Genomic DNA, 14622 nt, shown 5'->3' on the forward strand with positions numbered 1-14622 from the left:
TTTTTTTCCCAGTGCTATGCTCCTCATTCTTAACTCGGCATCCTGGTGCCAGGTGTGACCAATGTCATTGCCTGGACTTGCTAGAAGAGTTGGATCCTGTCCCTCTGGATCCCTTCAAGTCAGATAGATACTTGCTTTACTTAGTAAAAACAAAAAACAAACAAAAAATCTAGGTTCCAGGCTTCACACTACAAACCTCTTCAGTGCAAATTAGGTGGGAGAAGCCAACATATATCTCAGAGTGTGTTCCTCTGGGGGACAGATCCTGGGACAAGCCTTTGGGAGCAATTCGGTTGTTCGGGCATTCTACAAGACAGTATAAAACACAGTTTGGAATTATCCAAGAGGCTTAATGCATAAACTCCCTGTCCCACATTGGCTGAGGGCTTCTTCCAGGGACATTCACTCTCTAGAACTTCCAGCTCGCCCTGCCCTTGGCTAGAAACAAGCCACACGTATTCCCAATCAGCAGCCTTCAGAGGGTAAGAGTCGGGGTCTGGGGCGGACACTCGGTTACAGTAGCAGACATGCGCTGCTACACGCAGCTATCATTAACAATGTTCCAGAATCTCCCAAGGAAGTCTAAAGATCTGTCACATATGAATGCCCCGCAGTGTTTTTCCAGGAAAAGACCACTGATTACAGTCTCTTAATGGACTTACCTGATCCAGGCTTGCCTCCTGAACTGTGCCCGGCTAGCAAGATCACAGAACAGAGTATTGACTATCTAACCACTAGAAAAGCATTTTAAGCTTAATAACTGCTAAGGAACTGCTCTAAAGTAAATAACTTGATGGTGAAAATTGTCTCCATTTATAAAAACAGTGAAAGAAAGACAAATTGGATGCCATCCACCCTCCACAAATATTCATCTTATTTTTCTCTTTACTTTTTTCACCATACTTAGCAAAGGAATTTCCACCTAGCAGCTTTTCCAAGCTACCATCATCTTGTAATCTATTAGGTGCCAGACACTTTATACAGGGTCTTTTACAACAACCTGGTAATAGAGATGGTGTTACCCATATTGTAAAGAAGACAGGACATTTAAATGATTTCCTTCACAAGTAAACAGGAAAGCCCTGAGCTCAGAAACAAGTTTTGTTTTGTTTTTAACTGTGAGCTACCTGTCCTTTCTCTATACTTCCTCCAGGGATGACAGTGTTGTCTGCTACTGGTCCTTTCTCACCACACGGAGGCACCAGGCAGTGCTCTGCACCCGCTGCGCCCAGTTTCCCCCTCCTCCGGACGCAGCCCAGCTCTTCAGGCAGGCTTCCTCGGGGCATGTGCCGTGGAGACCGGTGTCTGTGCCTGGACGTGTCTAACTGACAAAGAACAGCTCTAATCATGGCTCACACCCTTTCCCTGGTCCAGCCCGGACACTTCGGGGGACGTGCAAAGCCCTGGGATCCTCTTGCACTGCCATTTCAGAAGGCACAACACGCGGGGCTGAATACGTCATCAGTCCTTTGTACTCCTTCAGTCAACGTTCTTCCCTGAGATAGCTCCAGGTCCTGCTGTGGAAGGCGGGGCTTGGAGGAAGTCAGCCTTCCGGAGATCGGCCAGGACCCCAGAGTGCTGCATCCATGGAAGGTGCTGCCTTCTAACCATGTGTGGCCAGGAGCCCAAGAAGACCTCACTGATGTCGGCTCATGGTGACTCATGCTGGGCCAGGCTTCCTAGGCCCATCAGAACCAGGTTCATCCCAACCCAGTGTGGGACAGAGGAGACTCAGCATGGGTTTCACTGCTTCTCCCACGGGTTTTGATGACACACAAAATGGGACACACAACTGAAGTCACTTTAAAATACTCAAAATTTCATTCAAAGTCACAAGGTTTGATGGGATAATCCTGCTCAAATGTCTTCTTTTGGGTATCACCTCCTTCCTGGTCTTGAAAGTGTCAGCCCCTTTCGGTGATTTTTACCCACCCACCCACCTGCTCACCACCCCCAGAATTACTGATGACCAAGCCCCGAAGCGTCCACTTCTATCCCATCTTTTTTTTCCCCTGCTCCATCGGCTTAAATCTCAGCACCACATCATGCACCACCTAGCCACAATCGTTGCTTCTAGTCCCATCATGCATGAAATCCCACAGTTCACCCCCGGCTTTGGTCCCTGCTGAAATCTTGCCATCTTCCTTTAATACTCTCACGCCACTGCTCACACGTGTCCCTCAGCTTGGCGTTCTTTCCACTCTCAGCTCCATGTTGGAAATTCAGCCCACCCTTCAAACATACTTCAGATGCTAGCATCCCTGAAAAAACTAGCCAGATCTCCCCAGTGAAAGTGGTCACCCCTCCTCCTGATACCCAGGGCTACTTCGTTTCTGCCTCCATCACACCACTTCCCTTTAGCAGCCTTTGTCTCGGCTAATAGTTTAATATTTTTTAACCGCCTATGTTAGAATATACATTTCTACTGGATAGGGGACAAATCTGAGCTTTGTGAAATGTTCGGTTGAACAAGATGTTAAGGATCATCCATTCATGTCCTGTTCATTAATAGATGAAAAACTGAGGAGCACAAGACAGGGCAGAGAGAAAGCAAAGCCCAGGTATTCCCACCTCATCACTCTCCCTGCTACCTCTCCGCATCTCCGGCACGGAAGAGAAGGCACTCAATGTACCATTCTGAAATTGTGTGAGCTTCCTGAGTGATTAACTAATTCCTGTAAGAAGAGACGAGACGAATGAGAAGAATGTGCTCTGTTCTGTCCTCGTCACTCTTCGCCCTATTGACACACACAGACCCACATCACTGGTAATCTTTTCAAATATAGAGATCATCAAATCATCAGCTGAGCACCTAATGGTGCCAGCCACGGTATCTGGTGAATTAGGTTTATTATGTCATTTGCTCTTCATGACAATCCTGCAAATGGAGCGATTATTCCTAATTTAGAGCCAAATAAACAGAAACTTAGAAAGATCAGGTAAATAAGCGAGGACTGACTAATTATTCCATGAGATCCATTGCTCGTCCATCCCCTCTCTTCATGAAAGCTGGTTTATTTTTCAGAACTGTGCCTAGACGGGATGCTGAACAGAACAAGTAAACTCTCAGATATTTGTCGAAATAGTAAATTGAACCAGATCTTCCGTGTGGTCTAGGTGCACAGTGACCATCTGGAGTGGTTTAGGCACCATGTTCCCCTCAAGTCTGGGAAGAGCAACATGCAAATTTGCTTCTGACAAGCTAGAGAGGGTGGCATCCTGTCTATAAATGTAAAGGTGGCCATTCCAGAGATGCCGGATCAAATCAGCAGCTAGGGGATGCTGAGATGGTGGGTACCACTTTGCTCAGAATGCCATCGTTATGATCAGTTTCAGGTTGCTTATGCCTGTTTCCCTCTTAGACTTCCGTGGTGTTATTCTCATTAACTGTGCAATTGGTTGCCATGTCTCTTCTTAAGGTGGAGAAGTAGACTGTTTCAGGAAAAGCGATAATTCACCTCTTCTTTCTACCCTCCCTGTTCTTGCCAGTTTAAGGAGGTGGCACCATTGCTGCCTGGACTCAGATGGACATTCCATTAAGGGAAGGGAAGCATTTGCTGCAAAGGAGAAGCTACCGTGCTAGAAAAAAAGACCTCATGAGACTTAGAGTCAAAACACTTTACAAAGAGAGATAGGAGCTGGATGACTGGCAAGTTGCTGAACCACTCTGTGCCTCAGTTTACTTGTCTTTAAAATGGGTAGTACAATGCTCTCTACAGCATATTTTGATGGAAGTGTCCTGTACCTTGTATAACAATGTTATCCAATAAAAATATAATACCAGCCACAAAGGAAACTTTACATTTTTCTAGTTGCTGCATTAAAAAACAACTGAAGTTATTTTTTATAACTGTTTGCTTATTCCAATGTAACAAAATGTTATTTCAATGTATAATCATTAGAAACATTACAGCCTTATCTGAGAAATACTTAATGTGATTGGTCTGGATTTAGCACTTCCCGTGTTCTCAACGGCATTGTCACACATAGATTTGTGATTGAGTTTTCACCAAGTCAGCACATACAGCGGACATCCTAAATCTTCTGCCTTTTCCAGTATGGTCAGTAACTTTCCTGTTATCTCTGAATGTGATTGCATTTCTCCCTTTTTCATCCGGAGGCCTCCCAGTGATCGTTCTGACATCTCTTACAGTTAAGATTTCACAGCAGGGTGTACGATGGGGCAGGTGGGCACTGGTAGTGAAATTGCTGGGCAAATCTTCTCGTGTGAGAAGTGTCTCCTGGTGTTCACCCAGAAGCACCCCAACCACACAGCCAACACGAATTCTGCCATATTTTGACAAAAGAGCGAATCAGTTTATTCCAATATAGTGCACGGGCACTGAAAAATGTGTTAACCTCTTCAAAATGCTCATCCCACATAAACAAAGGAAAAATGATGACATAAGGGGATGCCACATGAGGGACGATGTATCCTGAGCTTCCTGTCTAACTAGTGAGACCCCTTTTCACTTCTTTGCTGCAAAAAAATATTCCTGATTCTTCTCCACCCCATAATTTCTCCCTTCTCTAGAGTCTGATTACACTTAGGATTTTATACATAAAAGCCATTTTTAACGGTTACCGTAGTCCATGGAAACTAAGACACTAGTCATTGTAAATTGTGCCATTATCTCATGCATCCCTGAGAAAGGGGAACTCTTGACAATTAAACTGTGACAGCACGCTTTCCTGTCACTTGGAAGTCTTATTTTATACTTATCAAAAGAGGCTCTCGGACTGATTTAGAGCTAGAGGTGATGACACGTTGAAGAACCGTGGCCAAGTTCATGCTCACGCAGCCAGCGACAGCCCCGTCGTGATGGCCACGTCGTGATGGCCACGTCATGCCTGCCATTTGAAAACAGTGTGCATAATGAGATCGTTATTCCAGAGGTACTCAAGTGGGAATCCACAGGCATCTCAAAATTGATGAAATACGAAATTTTTATTCTTTGCTCAGACTCTGAACTTCCTGAGAGCATGAGTGCCTGTTGGTCATATGTGTTTTACATATTTAATTCTATGCTACCTTTAAAAAAATTCTGTTTTCTAGTCATCATGATGTAGTGGAAATCTCCAGAATTCAGAGTCATGTACTAGCTCTGAGCCCTTTGGGCGGTTTCCACTTCACAGTGTTAGTATGTAGTTGTCTAAACAGTACGTATAGATCTGGCACACGGTAAGTGTTAAAAAATTATTAGCTTGTTGAAAAATAATTGATAATAGAACTGAGGAAGAGGAAGAAAAAGCCTTCTTTCTGTCCATCCTTCTCCCGTCACCCTGTCTTGATATTTCAGAGGTGAGGAGGCTGAAGAACACTTGGCTTGCTGTTTCCAAGGGTCTGGAGAATAATAATGAAGTCAATCAGTCCAGCCTGAGGGATCCCGAGATGGACTTCAGACCCAAGCCCACAGGTGACGCGGGGCTCTTTTAACCTGACGGGAAGGAGGAGAGAACACAGCAGACACAGGAGGGGAGCTGCACAGCATCGTCTGAAGTTCCTGAGGTCCGTGGATGAGGGTCCAGGAGTGTCCAGCAGTGAAACCAGGACCACAGGGAACTACACGATTGGGCAAAGGAGCAAAGAAAGGGCACTTTCTTGGTTAAAAAAAAAAAATCCCTAGCTTTCCTGATGTAATCCAATTTAATGAGGCGTAGAAATTCAGAGCTCTTTGAAATTTTAAAACAATTACAACACAAATGACTCCAAAGCAAGATGATCTTATTATGGGGAGGCCATAAAGTGTGAAACTTCGAGAATGTCAGGAAAGCAGAACGATTCTTGGCTGCTGTGTCAGAATTTATGGGAGGTTTGTGGAATTGTCGGCACCTGATTATCCTCGGAGGCTGGTTTATCGCAGCAGATGCATCATTGCATTTGGGACTGACTGTTTCTCATATTCTTATCAAGGAGGGTGGGCACCTGTTTCGGCGCATCCTGTGAAGTTTCTTTCAGAAAGGCGTACAGTTCAGTGGAGGGGAAAAAAGAGAGAATGTCATTTTCTGTTGATAAATTGGGCCAAAATGTCGTATGCAAACACTGTCAGCCGCCCCACCCTCCACTTGGCTGCACTAACACAGTGATTCTCAAAGTGTGTTTCCTCGTAGCATCGGCGTCACATGGGAACTTAATAAAAGAAAGAGAAAAACAAAACAAACGATACTGGGTTCCGTTACCCGACTTACTAAATTAGAAACTTTGTGGGTGGGGCCCAGCAAGTTGTGTTTTAACATCCCACTCCAGAAGATTCAAACGCACACTCAGGTTTGGAAACTAACAATGTAAGATCAACCTTGTTACTGGACCAATGAGCCTACATTTTTAAAATGCAGTAACGGGCTGTTGGTTTCCATCCACATGCCCAGTGTCTCCCTAGGGTCTGAAACCACCTCCGCCTTCAAACAAACAGGATTTAGGAAGTTCTGGTGCATCACATCCACACATCACATTGTGACTACCTGCTGCTGTTCTGTCCTTGTGGCCCGAGGCTGGTCATCAGTCGCTTCACAAGTTTGTGCTGAGTACCTACCACGTGCCAGACCATCGTCTGAGCATTGAGGCTGGAGCAGTAAACAAAGCAACTGAGGGTCTGGCTCCCCTGAAACATATATTCCAGGAAAGAGAAGACAGACGGGAAAAGAAGAGGGTTGCCGGGCCCCTGCCCCTCTAATGAGAGTAAATTATTTTTTAACAACCTTTTATTCTACAGGTACCTGCTCAGCATTGACTCTGTGCCGTGTTTTGTGCCAGGCATTGGGGAAGCAGAAGGCGCTAAGTGGAGTGGCAGTGCCCTAGAGGAACTCAAAGTCTGGGAAACATGTGGACAAAGCAAGGTGATTTGTTTAAACAAAAAGAAGGCAGCCTCTGTCTCCTGGGGCCGTGCAGCCGACTTTACAGAAGTGGGGGGTGGTGTTCACGGTGCCTGATGAAACAAAACCTGAACTTCTTCAGAGAATGTTCTCCAGAGATGGCAATGTTGTTCCGCTATCAAGATCTCTCACTGACTTCCTGTGCTGAAGACCCCTTTGATGCCCAGCTCAGAGCCCCTGTTGTCATCAGGCCTGAAGCCTCCCTTCTCTTTGCCATTTACCCTCCAAACCCATATCTTTAGGAACCAAATCTTGAATCCTCACCTTGGACCTGGGTACCTGCCGGCTGACCACTCTGATGGTACCTGTCTCACCTCCTCATGGGAGTGGGTGTTTTACACCCGCCTGTTGGGGCACCACCATAACCCTGAGATGCCTCCCAGACAATGCCCTGCACTTGAGTTATCAGCTTCTAAGAGTACACTCCTGTGTGGCCTTTTTCCGTCTCTGGTCTGTACCAGGGCAGAGGTTGGTCCGGATTCAGTGATGCACTGGTAAATGTTTAGCAATAGCTCTCCAGGAAAAGAAAAGATCTCAATTTGTAGCATTTGCAGGGTTGTGGTGCAGAAAGTCCCACCATGGGATCTATTTTAAGTGACCACAACAAAGTTGGGAGGAGAGAAACACATTCAGGGCATTTCAGTCCTGAGCGGCGAACCCCAGCCCACCAGAAATCCACCCTTGTACACACACTGCCGTTAACTTTATTCAGCCTTTGCATGTCGAGTCAGATGGAACATAAAGCTATTCCCTATTTTTTTTTTTTTTTGTGCGATTGTAAAATGCATAGCTTATTTCTGCTAAGGGAGAAGATGACGGAATTCATTTGTACCTAAGCAAAGATTCTATGGTCCGGCCACTATGTAAACTAAATGATTCTTGAAGTCTTTATCCATTTTTTTCTCTTGTTCAACTGATGATGTTATCAATGCTGGTGTTCGTATCATCTGGGTTTGTAAACCCTAAAGAAAACCTTAACCTTTGCGTTCCCTGTTACTCAAAAGTAAAGGCGATGTGAGAATGGAGAGGCAGCCCTAATGAGAGGCAGGAAGGGAGTACATGATATTCATGGGACGTCCCTCTCCGGAAGGTCCGAGAGGGGATACTAAGAACCGTTTCATGACTGGGTCCTGTGTGTCCTGGGTGCCACGCATGGCTAACGCGGTATTCAGATGTCATCAGACTGAGTTAATAAGAATGAAGTTACCTCTCAGAGAGGCAATAACGTAAATGCGTAAGAGCCAGAGCGCTGGAGGAAACATTGTGGGGGAAACAATTACACAGTTTCCAAGTGTCACCCACAGACCACTGACTGCCGCAGAAAGGAGGATGTGCCTTTGCTGTGGACAAATTTCCGATAGATCTCACCTTAACCCAATAATTCGACAGGACCGACAGTGAGGCTGCCTGATTCAGGTGCCTCCTGGTGTAAGCAACAGATGTACAACTTCCTTTACGCCGTATTCTTGACGAAACTGTCTCATCTGAGTGTATTCCTGATGTAACAAGCAGATGCATTCAGACTGAGGGATATTCCACAAGACAACTGTTCTGGATTCTTCAAAAAAAAAAAAATTCAATGTAAGGAAAATAGGCATTAAAATTGGGGGGACTGTCCTAGAATAAAAGAGAAAAAGAAGTCAATCATATATAATGCCTGGAATCTGAACTGGAGGGGAAAAAAATCAGCGAGGAGATACTTGGGAAATGTGAAGATGAGCTATGTATTAAATGATACTGTAGGATGATTGCTCGTTTTCTCAGTTCTGGCAAAGGTGCATTGTCAGCATGGCGGGAGATACTTGCTGGAGTATTTAGCGGGACAAATGTCAAAATGTCTGTGAGTGTTTCAACAATAACAATAAAAATGGCACCATCGAATGTATCTGTCTGTCTCTCTCTCTCTCTGTCTATCTATCTTTCTATCTATTTCTATCTCATTTCTATCTAAATGGAAAGATAAAGTTAAATGCTGCAAATTTTTTTAACAACTGGTGAATCTAAGTGACTGAGTATGGGTGTTCATTCTATTGCCTTTTTATATATCTATCTTATTTCAAAGTAATTATCATTGTATTATTTTCTAACCTCTCTGTAGGTTTAAAATTTTCCAAGTCTGAGCTTGTTCACAGGAAGAGCTTCTCACTGTGAACTTTTGAGACCCCTGGATGGCTTTCTGAGTGTCTCACAAATCCTTTGTTTCACCATCTCACACGAGCTGGTTAAACTGGATTGCGGTGAACGCCACGTGATAGGTCATACGATGTAGTCACGTCATGGTATATAATTTTCAAGTTTCAAATTCATTTTATTCATTTATTTCAAAACTCTTCATTCTGCATGACAGGATTTATCTAGTTTTAGAAGACAAATAATGGTTTTGTAATCCACCTTTAAAAATATTCTTGAATTTTCAATCATAATGACATAATTTTCTATTAAAAAATTTTGAAACATAGAATCAAAAGTAGTTTAGGAACTCAAACATCAATATATAAAACCTTTCAGCAAAAATAATTGATTCCACACTTTTAGGCATATTTTAAGAGCCGAATCGAGGACTGAATGTGTCTAATTTGGGGGGATAAGGTTTAGGCACACACCTAAGGGGAACATTATTAAGCCACTGCCACCAGCTTCATCCAACAGAGAGGTTCTGGTGGTTGTAAAAACACATACTTAGCATTATGCCCACCCAGAGTGAGGGAGCTGGGGTCTTCACACCCACAGCCAGTCACACCTTGATTAAGAGTATCCCCGTGAAGGAGATTTTAGTCCCAGGAGTTTCCTGTGAGTGTGGTGCCAGGGCCAGAGCGGGTTCTCACAGTCTGAGGCCACCCTCCAGGACGCAGATGCCGGCCACTGGAAGTTGATCTGGCTCTCAATTTATGCACCAGGGCATCAACAGCAATGCTACAAGCCCCTTTATTTTCAAATGAGGAAAACACTGAAAAATTAAAGAGGAAATAAATTATACACACACACAGGTTAAGTGTCAGGCTAACCATCCACTCTCCAGCTTCTGGGGAGCTCAGAAAATCCATAGTATTTCAGTGGTAAGATTTCAAAGACCTGTTAGAGCAGGCAAATAGCCAGCTATGAGGAGAGAAAGGGGAACACGGACCAAATGCAGGAAACCATACATCATACAAGCACCAGGGGTCCCTGGGCAGAGAAAGAAAACCAGGACCCTCTGGGCTGATAAGCGGTCACAACTTCTGGGGTGACAAGTATCCTGGAGGCTGACAAAGAAAGATGGGAAAAGGTAGGGATCTCCAGTGTCTGAATGTAACCTTTTGCTCATTGTGTCTTCATTTCAATAAAATTAGCCTTGCAGACTAGAAGTCCCCATCATGCACCAACACCATGACACATCCCATCTAGACTAAAATAAATCCCTCCTCCCTTTGGGAAGGTGGAGTTGGGATGAAAAATCAGGGAATACGACCCCAAACCCTTCCCTCCGCAATGAATATTCCGTCCATTCATTTTTACACCCTACGTAACCAACTTGCCAAAGAAACTCGGAGCAGCTGCTCGCCCGAGCCTGTCCACTCTCCCCTCGAGAGTGTACTATCCATCCCCGAATAAATCCGCACTTTACTTTCCTAACCTCTGCGTGCATCTTGTCTCTGAATTCTTTCTGGGACGGGACTAGAACCTGGACACCAGCTACATCTGTCGGCAACACACCTTCCCTCCCTGAAGTCCTCGGCACCATCTTTGTCACGCTGACTGAGGGTCCATCATTTACAGCGTAATTTGGCTTCCCAAAGGGTTCTGAAAAATTCCTCTGAAGTTGTGAAGGAGTCCTTACCACGGGAGGACTAAAAGCCATCAGCTACCTACCCCACGGTGTGAATGAGTCTGATTGGACCCCATTCTTCCTGATACCGAAGAGCAGTTGCTGACGGAACACAGGTGTTCCTGAAGTTAAGAGGGAGAGGAGGAGTTCGGATGTCTCCCTGATGCCCAGCCCCTGGGACATTTCAAATACCCACTTCCGGGGTTATCTGCTCTTCTTTGAAAGCTCACTCTCTGAACCTTGTCCCTCTGGGCTGAGGGCAACATCCTACTCTTAAGGAGGGCCAATTTCAGAGATTTGCATGTGGCACTGAAGAAAACTGCAACCAGCAGACTTGCTGTCTCCCCTGGCCTGCCCGCCAGAAACTGGCCTCCTGCCTCTTCCCTGTGCCCCAGCCTCCACATCTGTGTCCTCGTATTCCACATCTGTCTTTTCCCCCGGGCCTGAGCCCCCATCTTGAAAGGGCTGCTTTGAATCTCCGTTCCTCTTTCCCTTGGCAGGATCTGCTGTCTCTCCGCCTCCTCCCTCTCCTAGCTTAGAAACTGAGACTCGGTTAAATGTGGCGGGTCACTGCCCTCTGTGTCTGCCTGGGCCTCGACTTTCTTTTATTTCCAGACCTCCGAGTTCCAGCTGTCTTCTAGAACCCTGTCTGTCACCTCTACCTGGTTTCCTTGAATCCTGCATTTCCCTTCTACAAAGAACTCAAGGAAGTTCCTGCTTCAGTTTCTACTGTATCACACCAGCGCCAGGACCCAAGGCCCAGGGTTTTCAGGTCATCAGCACCCAGCAGGTACAAAGAAGGCTCAGGGCAAGACAAGATGAAAATCATATGATTTGGAGACCAGCTAAGCAGAGCAGGCAGCAGTTTTTGCCTCTTCCCTGAATGCATTTACACACACACTAATCCACTTTGTCATAGAGGTACCTTAAGGAAAGGACACATACTAGCAGATGTTTGGAGTGAGAAGTTCTGGAATGATTGATGTAGGAACATGTTTTGCATTTGACTTTTATCCCCCGAGTTAATATGCCCTGGTAAAAATAGATTTTCTTCTGAGAGCTCTACCTTAGAAACATGAGATTTTACTTGTCTTATCTAATAGCAAAAAACAGCCCAAGGCTCAAACTCAGTGGAATAAAAGTTATATTTTTCTAAAAAAAAAAAAAAAAAAGCATCTGCTTTTCAACCTAATTGTCAAAACTAAGTGGGACAAAATGAGGAGTCCAATTTTGATACATGACTAAGTGGGACGTAAATGAGTTTAAGAAGGAGATTAAAGTCCTGTTAGTGAGCCTGGAAAACACTCTTACTGCTGGCTGTCTGGAGTCCCTGTTCCTTTCTCTCAGCCCCAAGGGAGCAACAGGCAGAGAAGATCTTCAGCCTGAAATCTCCGTGCTGGAAAATTGCTTAGCAAAATTGGCTCTAGCCTGATTGTCTTCAAACAGCTCAAAACCACCAGCAGAGCTAGTCTGGAATGAGCATTGTTGCTTGAGGTTGGTAAACAAAGAGGCTGGGTGAGCCCTTGGGCATCTATCTCTGTGCAACTTCGCTCCAGGTGGCTCTTCCCTCCCCACCTCCAGGCCCCTCCTGGGATGGCGTCCTGCCCTGAATCCTATTTCCTTGCTCTGTGGCCTGGATATATATCCTGGTGATTGCCAGGTCATCTGCCTGAGAACTAGAGCCTTCTCCAAGCTTGTCTCTCACCAGTCCCTGTGGGAGGATTTCCTCTACCCCTCTAGGCTCTTCTGTCTGCTCTAAAAATTAAAGTAGCGTGAGACAGATTGGCAGGTGAAAGTTTAAAAAAAGTTTAATAGCATGCATACATGGGAGGGACCCAGGAAACCTGAGTAACTGGCCACAATGGCTGGAAGCTTCACCTTAACTATCGTCTTCAGCTAAAGACAATAGGGGTTGTTCAGGGCAGTGGGTTGGGATTTCAAAGGGGAGGAAGGCAATTCACAGGGAGAGGTAAAAGCAAGTGTTTGGTACATAACTGTTTACCAGGCCAGGCAGAGACAATGCGACACAGAGAGAAACTGTAACAGACTTTGCTAGGTTCCCTGCTGTCTACCACACGGAGTCCACGCTATGTTTGTCCGTGGTGATAGCTCCCTTCCTGGAACAGGTCCTCCATTTACGTTCTTTAGGCAGTCAGGGAGAAGGGCAGTTTCTTCCTGAGTGTTACGGGCTCTGATTGTTTTCAGCATGAAATAATCCACATGCCAAAGAGGCATTTTGGGTTGGCAAATTTTACTCCCATACACCCCCAAATCAATACACACACACACACACACACACACACACACACACGTCTAAGGTGCTAATGAAAAGAGACCAACTGGAAACACAGGGCAGGTATCCAACTACGCACAGCTTACAGCATCATCACTTCCTGGAGGTCCTTGACGCTGTGCAACCTCCTTGATTGGCTTCTCTGGAACCTAACCTAAGCTTGAAGCCCACCCAACCTCTGCGCCTCCTTGGATACTGCCATTGTGACAGTTGGCCACCACTCAGCAGCCGGTCCTAGAACCAGCCCAGTTCCTTTAGCTCACTTCCAACTCCAGCCTCTTCCCATCAGTCGCTAATGAGATTCTAGGACGCCTTAAGGATGAACCCACAGGCATTAGAGCTACAGCTCCCCTATCGCTCATTTCCTCCCAAGAGCCTGATAGGACATAAGAGAAACATTCTTATCTGTTTTATGGACAATAAAACCAAGGCACAGGGGAACAGTCGATGATGGCCAAGTCCATCCACTGGGAATATGTGACCACAAACTGATATTGGAAAAATAAATTGCTTACAGCTCTTTCTCTTTCTTATTTTTTTTTCCCCAGGGCCACCTGGGCCCTGAAAGTCAGTAAGAATGAAAAGTGTTCCCTCCAGCAAAACTCAGAGACCACCAATTTCTATTAAGTATTTATGGATGAAATAAAATCTGCCCAGAAGCAGGCAGCCACTTCATATGCAGAACCAGTTTCATTTAAGTTGGTTTATATCTTCTTGCCCATCAACCTCGCTATTTCTAGGAAATATAAATCCATATATCGGCAATGACTTGTGTTCGTTCCTAATGGCAAGTTGGAGAAAAATAGCTGAAAAGAGCCCTATTTCACTTTTTAATTATGAAGCCAAAATGACAGTTCATCTGGAATGTTGTCAAGCCAAGATAAAAAGATGATTCAAGATTTGGTTTCTAAAATCATCCCCGGGGGGGGCGGGGAGAGAACTTACTCTGAAACTCACAAAGTCCACATTAAAGGCCAAGAGTTGTGTAGAAATTATCCCCAAGTGGATCAGAAAAAAATCCTATTATTTGTTTGTATATGCTTTTGTTTTGCTTGCTTTCTTATATTTTTCCATCACACAAAAATGTGACACAAACCTCAGTTGCTTTCTGATCCAAGAATTTGGAGCCTAATGATCGATTGCTATATGGAGCAATGATGGTCATGAAATCCAGAAGCAGAGTTGAGATGCATTTTATGTCCAATTGCTGCTCATACTCAGATAAAATCTCTGTCATGGCGCAGAACACAATTTGTCTATCAGTTACCGCTGATAGACAAAAACTGATCTAAAAAGGACGCCTGTGGTAGATACGATGCTCTAGTTTTTGTTAACAAGTGAGGGGAAAAAAAAGCACTTGGTATTTGCCTTCAAGAATAGACAAAACAAGCACCCTCATGGATCACTGAGCAAAGTCGTGACCGCAGAAATGGATGTGAGCTGAGATCCCTGAGGGCTTCGGAGGAAATGCACAGCCAGCCCCAGGGGCCAGGGTAACACTGGAGGAGGTGAGCCCTGCATGGCTTTTCCACTCTCCCTTACTGCCTCTGTCTATAAATGCAGTTTACGAAGGATGCTATCCAGAGTTGCGTCCCGCCTCAGAGTGGCCTGACATAAAGATTTGATCACGGTATCTCACAATGGCTCCCTC

This window comes from Camelus ferus, chromosome 15 (genome assembly GCF_009834535.1).
Source record: "Camelus ferus isolate YT-003-E chromosome 15, BCGSAC_Cfer_1.0, whole genome shotgun sequence".
NCBI lineage: Eukaryota > Metazoa > Chordata > Mammalia > Artiodactyla > Camelidae > Camelus > Camelus ferus.